Below are 13375 nucleotides of genomic sequence, written 5' to 3' on the forward strand. Positions count from 1 at the left end.
TTATGTATAACCTTATGTTTACCTAACTTGGTTCCACCAGCAATCGTCATAGGCAGGAGGTCAAATCTTGTTACAGACAGCTTTAAGGGATGCACAAAGCATGTTGGATGAATACTAAATCAAGAAACTAAGTTCTAGCCCCAATTTTACCACTTAATAGCTTCAGTGTTCTAGGGCCAATCGGGGTTTTTTCCCTTTGAAACTCAATTTCCTCATCTAAGATATGAAAGTGTTGGATTAGATGATCTAATTATTAAATCATTAGCTGGATGCTAAAGTAATCCAGCTTTAATATTCTAAGATGACTATTTGGGAAATATAGTGAATATATTTAAAAGGGGAATTTTGTTCAGGTATAAGTTCAACTACAACTATGTAATTAAAACTAACAAGGATGTCAGCCATCCAAAATTATCTGCCCTAAAGCTATCATCCTTATCCTTTTTCTGCTACTGCTTTGGTCTCTACTTGTGATCCTGCCCCAGTTCTCCCTATCCCTGAAAATTGGTGAGCTTTTTGTTTTATCTTAACAGGTCTTGGTCTCATGCCAGTTCTCCAGCATCTCTTTATGTATGGTACCCCTTATTCAAATCTAAGTTCTTTATCTCACTTATATTTTTATCCACAGTGCTTAGGTCATTTTGTAGCGTGTAATAAGCTTAATAAATGCTCTCACTACACATAATAAAGAAGCTGAAAAAGTATTAAAATCATGTACACTCTTTGGGATGAGGTAGGGTTTAATGAGTGAAGGCTGAATGTGAATGTTTTCTCCAAGAAGTGGAGAAAGGGGTCTTGGAGTGGTACAGCTTACAGCAGCTACTTAGGCAGATATAGGAAGAGGCTATAATAGCTCCATGATCTTGGGATATCTAATGGGAGGATCTGCACCTAATTTAGAACTTAAGGACATGCACAAAGGAAACCTGAGTGGCTATTTGAAAATATGATCTGGGTCAATGTGAACAGCCATATATTGTACCTTAGATTTGCTATGTTCATGTGCTATAACAAGGGCATACCAACTTTTATAATTAATCACAGTTTGTATAGTGATCAGCTACTCAGTCCTATGCCTACCACAATCCTTTTTTATACTTGTAGTCCTGTACATTAATTTAAAAAGAATAGATTAAATAAGCAGCCCCCTCCTTATTATACATAATTTATATGTATCTTATAGAGAGAGAAGGCCATACCTGCTACATAAGACTCACATAAAACAAACTCACTTTCCTTTTCTATCTTCAGGGATTTATCAGCTTTGCTTTTTTCCCTTTTTCCATTTGCTAGTGATTCTATTCTGTTTCTCCCTATGATATGTAATAAAAATTTCTAAAAATATTAAGTTTTAGGATCATTTAAAAATCTAGTAAAATTGTGAGGCAGCCAAATTTCATCAGTTGAGAATTAAATGAAGTACCTGTTGGTGGGTTTTTATTAATCATCTAGCCCCATCTAGTGGATTTCTTTTAACTTTATCGTACAGCAGTCAGCAAGAAAGGGAAGTAAGGAAATACATATATGTATATATGGTAGATGTGTTCTCAGAATGTTGTCTTAAATTATTTTTTGCAAATTTAAGCCTATTTTAATTATACTAGCCAAATAGCATTATTTAAAGAAAACCTGTAGTAAAATTAATTTTGTAAGATGGAGAATGCACTAGTAATAATAGCTAGTATTTATATAGTGCTTTAAGGGTTACAAAACTTAGTACATGTTATCTCATTTGATGTGGTAAACAACTGTCACTAAGTAAATACTTTGTTGAAGTGAATAACAAATATTAAAAACCTAATATGTGTCATAGGTACTGGAGGTTTAAAGATAGTTTATCCTATCAGGGAATCATTAGTCGTCCACTTTGGCTGAAATATAGAGCATGTGAAAAGGAATGTGAAATAAATCTGAAAAATTAGGTTGGCACCACACATGACTCTCAGGTTATTTTCTATGGCCAAACAAAGCTAAGGAGTTGTATTCTTTTTTTGTTTGTTTGTTTGTTTGCTTGCTTGCTTGCTGAGGCAATTGGGTTTGTGACTTGTCCAAGGTCTCACAGGAAGTGTTAAGTATCTGAGAGTAGATTTGAATTCAAGTCCTCTTGACTTCAGGGCTGATGTTCTATCCACTGCTCCACCTAGCTGCCCCACGTTTTAGTCTTGAGGCAATTAAAGAGATACTAAAGTTTTTTCAGCAAACATGGCATAAAATAACTCTGGTTTAAGTTGATTCTGAGCGGCTGTGTGGAAGACAAATTGATCAGGAGATACCCTTAAAATCAGGGTGCTAGTTAAGAGATTAATTATTTCTGGTGAGGAGAAATAATAGTCTGATTTAGGAGAATCTACAGCTGTAAGTGAGACAAACGAAAGAGATATGAGAGATTGTGAGGGTAAGAATCAATAGGACTTGATAACTGTGTCAAGAAAGTGATGCAGGAGATGCACAAAGATGGTTTTGAGATTTCAAGTGTGGATTATTGGTGGGAGGGAGGATAGCAAATTGAATTGACTATAAAATAATCAATTGTTTTCTTGAAGTAAGGTACAGCAGAATTTAAATAGATTTGAAGAAAAATATATGCTGTGGTTATTTCCCAAAATTTTTTTTAAATAAAAACTTAACCATCAAAAAAAAAAACCATAAAAAATAAATTAATATATGCTAAACATCAATAACAACAAAGTTTGCTTTTTTGTGTTTTTTTCTCAGATCTTTGAAATTCTATGCAATTTTTTTTCTTTTTGTTTTCTTCCCTCAGTATATAGTTGCTATATTGATAATGACAAGCACTATAATCTGCTATAATGAAGTTATAGTTTTTCATTTGTCTATGGTTAATTATCTCTTTGACATCGTTAGTATTACTTTAATTACCAAGATCATGTGTTGGGCAACTTTACTTTATTCCATGATCATAGATACTACTCCATTGATAGCATAAAATCACATCTATTACCACAATTCGAAAAGGACCCTTCTGATAGTGAGTTGGTTTTAGTAGAATTCTATAGTTTTAATAGGCTCATATTTGTATAATACTTTAAGAAGTGTTTCTTTGTTTTCTTCTCTGATCATTAATTATGCCTTTATTTTAGTCTTTCTTCAAATCTCTGTTGAGTTGAAATTTCTGAAGAATTGAGGTTGAGCTATCTCTTACAGCCAGTACAATAATTTCTCAAAGATTAAACTTACCTCGATTAAACCTAACTCTTTTCTTAAGGCAAAACTGTTCTTTTATCCCCACTCCAGAAGACTCTTCTCTTCTTTCCCTGCTCCTACCAAAGAAGCTCTTTCTTTCATAGTAGCATTTACTTACCTTGCCCTTCTTTTTTTTGGTTTTTGATCAGTCAAATATTTTGCTCACTTCTGCTTTAGGGACTTTTAAAAAAGTACTTCAGTTAATCACCATTCACTGGTGGATAAACCTTTTTGTCAAAGGTTAGGGGGCTTAGGTTTGTAAATGTTCTGACACTCCCCTGGTAGCTTTTGTAAGATTTTGGAACAAAATGAGACACTTTTATATTATTTAGTAGTTAACAAAAGGAAATTTATTAGCCATAGCTAGATATTCATCTTGATTTATGTTGAATACAACTCATTGATTTAAGCTGAATCAAGCCCCATTAACTTTGTTACCCATCTCTTTCCACCAAACAATCACCTAGAGCTCTTTCTGGCTCTTAACCCAGATGGACCACCAAGTGGTATTAATAGCCTAAAGTCTTCATTTCAAGGATGCTCTCAATACTTTAAAAAAAAAAAAAAAAAAAAAAAACTATCCTAACTTGCATGGGAAAAAGAATTGAGAAATTGCTTTCACTATATGCTATTTTGGGTCACATCTTACATTTCTTTGCTTTTCAGAATATAATATACTATTTCCTTCTGCAGTTTTGGGGTTAATGGAAAATCCTGAATTATATGAATTTCCTTTCCTTTATATGTAATTTTATTTTTTGGTACTTGTTTTCACATAAATGCAAGGAAAACAGGCTTGCATATAAAATCAAGACTTTCTACAAGGAACTTTTTTAAAAGCATGAAATAAATTTTAACATTTGAATTCATATTTCATCTAAAGCAGTAACATACTTTTACATGAATTTCAAGAATTTCTTTGTGATGGCAGGTAGGGTGTCTTCTTAGCAAATTGCCTCGACATATAATATGTGCTTAATTAATGATTACTGTTGGATTCTGGTCTTTTGTTTGTTGAAAGCAGTCATACCCTGGAAAGTTCGTCTTTGCTTTAGAAATATATGGGGAAAAGAGGGACTGAAAAAGCCCCTTCCTTAACAGTAAGGTTCCTTACCTATAAACTGAGAAATTATACTAGGATCATTAGAAATTGAAATGGACAAAGAGTAGAGAGGAAACTAAAGCCAAATATAACTTTTCAGACTTTTAATTATTTTTCATAATTCATGTTTTCATTCAGTATGGGTAAAAATAATTAAATTAAATTCTAAGTTATTCAGGCTAAAAAAATGATTCCCTCATTGTGATATAAATTTAGTTGGATTGTTTTACAATGATTCATTAATGATTCAAATTTGAAAAGTTTTGAAATAAAATCAGAATTTGAAAATAAAGTAGTTTGTCTTTTAATAGTATCAAAAGTACAGATATAAATTTAAATTGTTGTCCCTGAATATAATTTGCTGAAAGGTGACCTTTTCATTAATGTTTTCACATTTCCCTTGGGAAAAGTTTCTTGTATTAAAAAAGTTGCTGCAATAGAACCTTGAGAGTCTGGAATGTACTTTCTTCTTAACCTATGCCTTATAGAATCTGTAGCTTCCTTCAAAGTACAGCACAGATGCCATCCTCAGATCTCTCTCATCCTTAACTGATATCAAACTCCTTTTGATAATACTTTGTATTGTTTATGCTTTATACCAGAAAATAAAAGCACCTTGAGGGCAGAGTGTTTTTGTTTTATTTTTTATTTGCCTAATGTCCATCACTGACTCTGCATAGACGTGTTTGTTGAATTGAACAAATTAATTAAATTAGATTAGAACCACAATTTATAAATAACTTCACCAAAAATGACATTTCTATTTATACTCTTTGATTTAGCAATCCTAATATTGGACATTTACCCTTAGAAGATAAAGATATAAACACAAAGGTCCAGTACAGACCCATTTCATAGCAGCTGTCTCTGTGGTGGTAAAGAATTGGAAACAAAGTGAGTACATCTTAATTAGGAATGAGTAGGAAAAAAAACAAGGTATAAAAATCTAATTGGATAGCTATTGTTGGGTTAAAAAATGTCAACTACTAGGAATTTAAAGAAGCAAGGGAAGATTTATGTGTGATGTAGAATGAAATAAGCAGAAATAGTGTACATGAAAAAAAAACTCAGTAAATGAAAAACTGCTGGTGGATTTGGTGAACGATGCAGTCATTATAATCAGTGTTTTTGCTTAATAACTTTTCTTTGTCACAAAGGAGGCCTCAATTAGAAGGGAAAGGAAAGCTATTTTTATTTTTTCCCAAAAATGACTGGGATGTAGAGAAAAGGTAACAATGAAGGAGAGTGAAGATGGTAGAATAAGAGGAAACTTATTTCTTCCCTAGCAACTTAGAAAATACAACCAGTCTATATTCTAATCCTAAAAGTGAAGAACATCACGATAAGTCATTTTTTTGGACCAAGAAAGCTTAGGAGAAAACAAGAAAGATCTGTGGACACTGGGGATGAAGCCCAATCATGTGTAGCAGGGAGCATTCTAGCACAAAGGGATGGAAACAGCCAAGATAGGATATGGGGGCAGATTAATGTATTGCCTCAAAACTTTATAATCATCATCAAGGTCTTAGAATAAAAAAGATAGGAGTATTGGCAGTCATGATCACAGACAAAACAAAAGCAAAAAAGAGCTAATTTAAGAAAAACTAAATTTTGCTAAAATTATCATAGACAGTGAATTAATATCAATACTAAACATGTATGCACCAACTGGCGTAGTATCTAATTTTTTTTTCCCTCAATGGTATTTTATTTTTCCACTTACATGTAAAGATAGTCTTCAACATCCATTTTTATAAGATTGTAAATTCCAAAATTTTTCCCCTTCCTTCCATCTCCTCTCCCCAAGACAAAAAGCCTTCTGATAGTAGTTATACATTTACAGTCATTTAAAAAATATTTCCATATTAATCATGTTGTAAAAGAAAAGGCAAAACAAAAATGGAAAAATCACAAGGAAGAAAAAACCAACAACAACAAAAAAAGGTGAAAATAGTAGGCTTCAATCCACTTTCAGTCTCCATAGTTTGCTCTCTTTGGATGTGGATGGCATTTTCTAACCCAGATCTATTGGGATTATATTGGATTACTGTATTGCAGAGAAAAGCTAAGTTAGCAACTAAATTCTTAAATTTAAATGAGTTACAAAAGGTAATAATAAAACTAGAATAGTAGGAAACTTCCGTTTCTTCCTCTCAGGCCTAGGTAAATCTAACCACAAAAGAAGTTAAGGAGAATTGAATTTTAGCAAAATTTGATGTAATAGACTCTGAAGGATATTGAATGGAAATAGAAAGGAGTATACTTATTGCTGAGCTGTAAATAGCACTGTAGGAATTGAATGAGCCACTCTGATTCCATCTACTGATTCAATTCTGGATCTAACTCAGTTTAGATTAACTCAGTTTATGATGGATTGATATCATATTGTTTGCCTTCTCAGTGAGTGGGATAGGGGCTGGAGGGAGGGTGAGAATTTGGAAATCAAAATGTCAAAAAGCAACTTCAAAAACTCCAACAACCTTAAAAAATTCAATTATGGACCTAATCCTATTTCTGTCTTATAAGAAAATTTTATTTATAAATTATAAAATAAAAATATAAACTAAATAAATTAAAAATAATTTATTTACAAACTTAACTAAGATTGATATAAAGAGATTTCTCACAATTAGTTCAGTAAAGCATCATGGTTTGTTGACCCATATTCTTATGCAAATACCAAATATGAGAGGCCCAGATAATATTGCTGAGATCTTTTATGCCTCTAGACCAGCAAGCTACAGAAGGGAAGCTGAAACCAATCAGGTTGCATGAAAGGAAGAAGCAATATCAGGAAACTTCATCAGGAAAATGGTCATCTTTTTCACCATTCTCCTGTCTGGGTAGTACTATGGGAGAGAAAAGGGGAAACAAAAGAAAAACAGAAAAACAAAAGAAAAATGTTGATTTTTCTTCCCCATTTGAAAGAACCAAGTTTTAAGTCTTATAAGTACAGTCCTCCTAGCATAGGCAGTACCTAAGGGGGAGAAACAAGAAACAAAACAGAAATGTGGAGAATAATGCACATTTTTCCTCCATGCCTCAGAAGTACCAAGTCTCAAATCTTTTACCAGATAGTCCTCTTGGCCTGGGCAGTACTAACGGGAAAGAGAACAAAAACAAAATAAAATGTAGAAAAAGACAAAAGCTAAGTGTCCTAAGCTTTACCTTCCTTTTTCAGAAAGACTAAGTCTCACGGACATTCTGGTCCTTATGATGGGTGATAATACATCTTTGAAGTTATCACTGGATTTCCTAATACAAAGTGGTAATGATTGTGTCTTGATATCCACTGTGCCACCTAGCTGCTCCCTCAAATCTTATCTCAGACATTTAACACTATGTTATGTGTTATGTGCTATGTGACCTTGTGCCTCAACCCTTCTCCCACCTACCCCCCCCCAAAAAAAAAGAGAGAGAGAGTATAATACAAAATCTTTATCTCCCATCCCTCCAGCCCTATGGGACCTCTTTGGATTGGCTGCTTCTTTCTTCCACAATAGCTAAATAAAAAATTCTCTTCTTGAATTATCACCAAGTCATTTAAAGTATTCCCTTTCTTTTAAATATATATACCCACAACAGTTAAGTAACTAGTAATATACTACTACTACTAATACATACATATGCACAATAATTAAATAAATAAAAGTTAGATAATAAGTTAAATTTCCTCTTTCCCATGATATGGAAAGCAAGATACATCCCGCCAGAACCAGACTTTGTCAGAAAAGGAGTTTTTTGAACCATCCCAAAGGAAAGAAACTCTATAAATTGAGGAATTGAGCTATCTCTCCAGGGTGTTAGAGCCCCTTGAGGGGCGAGAACCTTGAGACTAAAGCATCTCTGTTTTGGGGAGAGAATAAGGAAGAGTCAGAGGATTAGGCAAGCTATGTCCAGAAATAATCTGTTCTTATCTGGAAATTTCTGGAGGTTAGATTCAAGGAACCAATAGTCAAGGGAGCCTCTCCTCTTTCCAGTGTAACATCAGTTTGTTACAAACATGGCTTCTGGAAAGTTGAATACTTAACATGGATCATCATAATGATATGACTGTTCATCGATAGGGACAGTGTTATTTACCTGAGTTGAGAGAATGCCATCCTACTAGTTGGGGAGGCCATTAAGGTCAGGAATAGCTTGCTTTGTCCTTAGTGACAGAATCGCATGACCCTGTGCCAGGCGTAGAATGGTATTTCTCCCTTCCCTAAAAGTCTACCATTTGGAATCCCATACTCTCTGTGCCCTAAACGCATTGCCCACATTCATATCCATTGCCTAGGAATTTATATAGATAAAATCTTCTCTGCCCTGATCTCAAGACTTTCTTACAATGACAGTTGTGTAGCCTAGTGCTCACCTATCTAGAAGAACTTGCCAGTATCCTGCTCCTAGAGATTTTTCCTGTTAACAAATAGTGGTTGTTGAAGTCCAGTAGCATATACCTATCATAGCTGGTAACCAGGGAAAATGATATTCTGTAAGAGCCAGGGTAGGAGCATACAGGACAGAGACAGAACTGGAGCTTTCAGTCTCTAACATAATTACCAAATACTAATACCAGAGGAATCTGGGCAAGCATGATTTCTGTGCCATTTCTATTTAGCGATAGAAGTTCCAGCCGTCTTGCTAAAGGGACCATCTTGCTTTACTCAACTTATTATTGGCAACTCTGGACAAAGAGTGATTATATGTCTCATGTCATCACTAGTATATAGGGTTCAGTAAGAGACAAGCAATTGCTTTTCAAAAGTAGCATAATTAATGGCTGCTCTGAGAAACTTGGAAATCTAGTAATATTAGTTTATTCTAGCTACTCCTTGGTGTCTGCCAAAGGCCCAACCAACCTGTGCTTTATGGACAGAGTTTCCTTGCTGGATCTTAAGGAAAGAGACTTTTTTTGCATCATCAGGACTAGAACCTGTTCTGGATCTTGCATGAAAGCAAGAACTTGTGGATGACTCAGTAAATAGGGACTGTGAAGATATTCAGGTGGGGACTGTTTAAAAACCTACAGAATATAGTAAGTCTCTAGAATTCTTAAATCTTAGGGAAACAAATGTCAGTAGTCTATTTTAGGCAATACCAGGAATTCTCTGGGTTTTCCTTTCTCATTATATTCCCTGAAACTTAACTGAATGGGCTGGATCCTGGACTTGTCTTGGGGTTGATTTCCCATGCCTTGACCATTAGGTAAGTAAGCATATCCATTCTAGGCTCTATGCCATTGTGTCTTCATCTGTTCCAATCAACCTTATGCTGTCATTGTAGTGATGAGCTCCAATAGTGTCAAGAACAGTCTGTGGTCTGCTTGTGGCCTGCAACATTCTGGATTACAAGACTGAATCAAATTAAAATGTAATTGGGAAATATTTTAACAAAATAAGTAAAAACACAATAAAATATTATTATTTTATTAATATGTGGTTTTCTAAGTCAAATAGTGCATGAATCTTTATGTATAGTTTAGTGGTCCCTACATATATGATGTACTTGTGTACATCATTGCCCTCAGGAACAGCATTCATTATGAAGGAGAGTTTAGGTAGCCCTGAATAAGGACAGTAAAAGTATATTTCCCAGAAGAAAGCAAATTTTTCTTAGTCTCAATCAAAGGAATTGGCAAGGTTAATAGCCCATGCCACTCTCCTGATCCTGGGTTATCTGGTCTATAATTTTTATGACATCAGAAACTGTTGTAGAGATAGGCATGACAATTATTCTACTCCCTGTAAGCTACTAGGTATATACCATCTGCCATACAGGTAACATGGAATCTAGTAACAAAATATTCCAGTTTCTTCATCTCTTATCACAAAACAGGAATAGCAGATTGGCTGAGATGACAGGAAAGGATAATTATGAATGTTGAAAGACGTGGGAAAGCTAATGCTGATGCATTATTGGTGGAGTTGTGAAGTGATACTACCATTCTAAGAGCAGTTTGGAACTATGCCCAAAGGGTTATCAAACTGTGCACACCCTTTGACCCAGCAGTGTTTCTACTGGGCTCATATCCCCCCCAAAAATGTTCCGTCTTAAAGGAGGGAAAGGGACCCACATGTGCAAAAATGTTTGTAGTAGCACTTGTTGTAGTGGCAAGAAACTGGAAACTGAGTGAATGCCCATGATCTGGAGAATTGGCTGAATGAATTGTGGTGTATGAATATAATCGATTATTATTGTACTATAAGAAAGAATCAGCAGGATGATTTCAAAAGACCTGGAGAGACTTAGTGGAGAGACTGATGCTTAGTGAAATGAGCAGAAACAAGGGTACAATGTTGTACACGGTAACAACAAAATTGTGTGATAGTCAACTGAAAAAGATGTGGCTCTATTCATCAATGAGGGGATTCAGGCCAATTTCAGTGGACTTGTGATGAAGAGAGCCATTTGCATGGAGAGAGAGGACTATGGGGACTGACTGTGGATCACAACACAGTATTTTCACCTTTTTTGTTGTTGTTATGTTTAAAAAAGAAAAAGAAAAAAAGAAACACACCAAGAGGTATCTACCCCACATCCTTGAGGACCCAGTATTGCTTATGTTGTTAATTGCATCAGATGATTCAAATAACTGTAAGGATTTCTGTTGGAAATTTTACCCACAGTAAAATGCCTAGAGGTTGTTGAAAAAAACATATATAAATATTGAGCCCATAATACCACATTGCTCCATGGAACTTCTTATGAGTGATCCTAAAGGGGCAGGAACTTTGGCTGGCCAGTAATTATTTTCACTTCCTCCTTGGAATAGTCATCTCACTCTGTCTATCCAGCAGGGTGGCAGGCAGGCTCCTGCCATTCCTAGAATATCTCTTTGCAGTGATAGCAATATTTGCACAAGCTATAACTATCCCAGCCTCCTGCTCAAATGTCACCAACTGATCAGCTCATTATCAATGTCATTGTAAAGTAGAGGAGACCCATTGCTAAAGTCTGAAGATATTTGTGTGGAGCTCCACTCAAGATTGGCAATCTATGGTAGTCCTTGAGGTTGGGGTGGAGAGACAGGCTCACAAATCCATTTCCTTCAGGAACTTCACAGACCCTCCCAAATTTTTGCTAGGATTTAATGTCTTCAAGCTGGCTGCAAAAAGGAATTCATCTTTACAAGGTTAAATGTGACAAACTTCCCATCTCTATTAAGTCTTAACCTCTGAAGAAGTTCAGAGTCTTTAGGAGAATTTTGTAATCTGAAGGAAATGTAGCCTATTCTTCTATTTAATTTTGGGCTCATTATGTAATTTATTTGTTATAAACTTACTGAATGATATATGCTATTAGTATATTATCATGATCTAAAGATTAGTCATTCTTGATACTTTGTTTTTCTCATATAGATTGTCATTCCAAATCCTTGAAGATGTGAATCTTTTCCAAGTTCTTTGTTGTCCTTGATCTTGATATAAAACCAGCACGGTATCATTTATAGACACAGGAACATATCTTCCAATATAAAAATATTTGGTTCTCCTAGTTCTGTCCAGAGGTGTTATATAACAAGAAAAATCTTTGACACTTAACCACCTTACTAAGCAAGTCACTTCATAGTCCTGGGCCTTAGTTTCCTCATTTGTAAAAGAGGGAGTTAGTCAAGATTACCTCTGAGGTCCTTTCTAGACTATGACCTTTATATCACAGTGGTAAGCATATATTTCCTTGTTTTTAGCCTCTAATGTTTATGTTTATGTTTTTGAATAAGGTTCTTAAACCTTTCTAGGAAGTTTGAATGATTCTAAATTTGCTAAATCAAATCAAATGCTACAGCCTACCTTTTCCCTGCTGATATTCTCAGGAAGGGTGCCTTTGATGTGCATGGAGATTTGTATAACATTTTTATAGAGAAAGTTGGCAAATTGTATATGATTTACAAGTTGATAATTTTCTTGGTCCCTTTTGCCAGTCAGATTTCCTTTAATTTAATTTGCATTTCTTTAGTTATTAGTAATTGGGAGCATTTTTTCATGTCTGTTGATAACTTGTTCTTAGTGGAAGAAGTATGGGAATCAATATTTGATAACATCAAATAATCACTGTGCATATTCTCTGGTTGATGAATTAGGGATTCATTATTATCTAGTAAAGACAACATACTTTCAGTAGAACATGCAATTCCTACATATCTGCTCCAATAAAACATCAAAATTTGCAGTAGATTGGATGATTAACAAATATAGTAAATTACTTCTTCCACCCAGAACTCCATAAAAAGTTATCCAAAAGGGACCCTCGAAAATAACCAGCACAATATAATCTTCAAAAGGCAAGCAAGAGAGGAGAATTCTCATCCATTAATTGAAATGGAAACAGTATGGATAACTAGCAAGAAGAAGTATAGCTAAGCTTTCTTCCCTCTTCCCAAAACAAACAAAAAATCTCCCAACAGATCTAGCAAATGTACCAGATAAAATCCTACTGAGAAATAAGATACAAACCATGAGTCATTTTTCTACACCAGGTTGGCATAGGAAGACAAAGAGCTCTTTGGATAATGGGAATAGGTATGGGGAAAATGTATATTAAATGAGGAAATTGCTCAGGTTCAGAATTAGAGCGAAATGTCTAGGATAGAAAGCAGGAAGAATATGGTAGAAGTTTACTACTGAGACATCACTAGCTATAAACTTATTTAGTAATGTGATGCTTTGAGAAAGAATTGAAGGTAGATTAGAAATCAGTAAATATGAAATGTTTTAAAAGAATACTTGTATTGAAGACATTTTTAGCACTATAAAAATTCAGATATAATAGATCGTGGCACTAATTTGTGCATAGGGAGAAAAGAGTGGAGTGAAAGAAAGGTTTGCCTTTTTTGTCCAGGCTTTTGCAATGTTTTTTTCATAGAACCTACTTGTTAACTATGTCCCTAATTAAATTGAAGTATAGTCCAAAAAAGTAACCTCTATTTCATGATGTTCTCTCCTATCTGTTTAATATATATCTTTTAGTACATAGAGATTATTCCTAAGAATTCAGGAGGCAATCAGAGAAGCTAGGTGGTGCAGTGGATAGAGCACCAGCCCTGAAGTCAGGAGGACCTGACTTCAAGTCTGGCCTCAAACA

The 13375-nt window shown here is 34.7% G+C and overlaps 1 protein-coding gene across 9 annotated transcripts in view; it reads left to right on the top strand.

Moving 5' to 3' along the window:
* Positions 1-13375, top strand: part of TNRC6A (trinucleotide repeat containing adaptor 6A) — a 116088-nt gene that overhangs the window by 18592 nt on the left and 84121 nt on the right. The window contains exon 1 of one of the 9 annotated variants that reach the window (XM_051967525.1): positions 1695-5200. The exons of the other annotated variants lie outside the window; for them this stretch is intronic. The gene's annotated coding sequence lies outside the window, so the exon portion shown is untranslated. Of the gene's footprint in view, positions 1-1694; positions 5201-13375 lie in introns of those variants that run through there. 9 annotated transcript variants of the gene reach the window in all.

This window comes from Antechinus flavipes, chromosome 1 (genome assembly GCF_016432865.1).
Source record: "Antechinus flavipes isolate AdamAnt ecotype Samford, QLD, Australia chromosome 1, AdamAnt_v2, whole genome shotgun sequence".
NCBI lineage: Eukaryota > Metazoa > Chordata > Mammalia > Dasyuromorphia > Dasyuridae > Antechinus > Antechinus flavipes.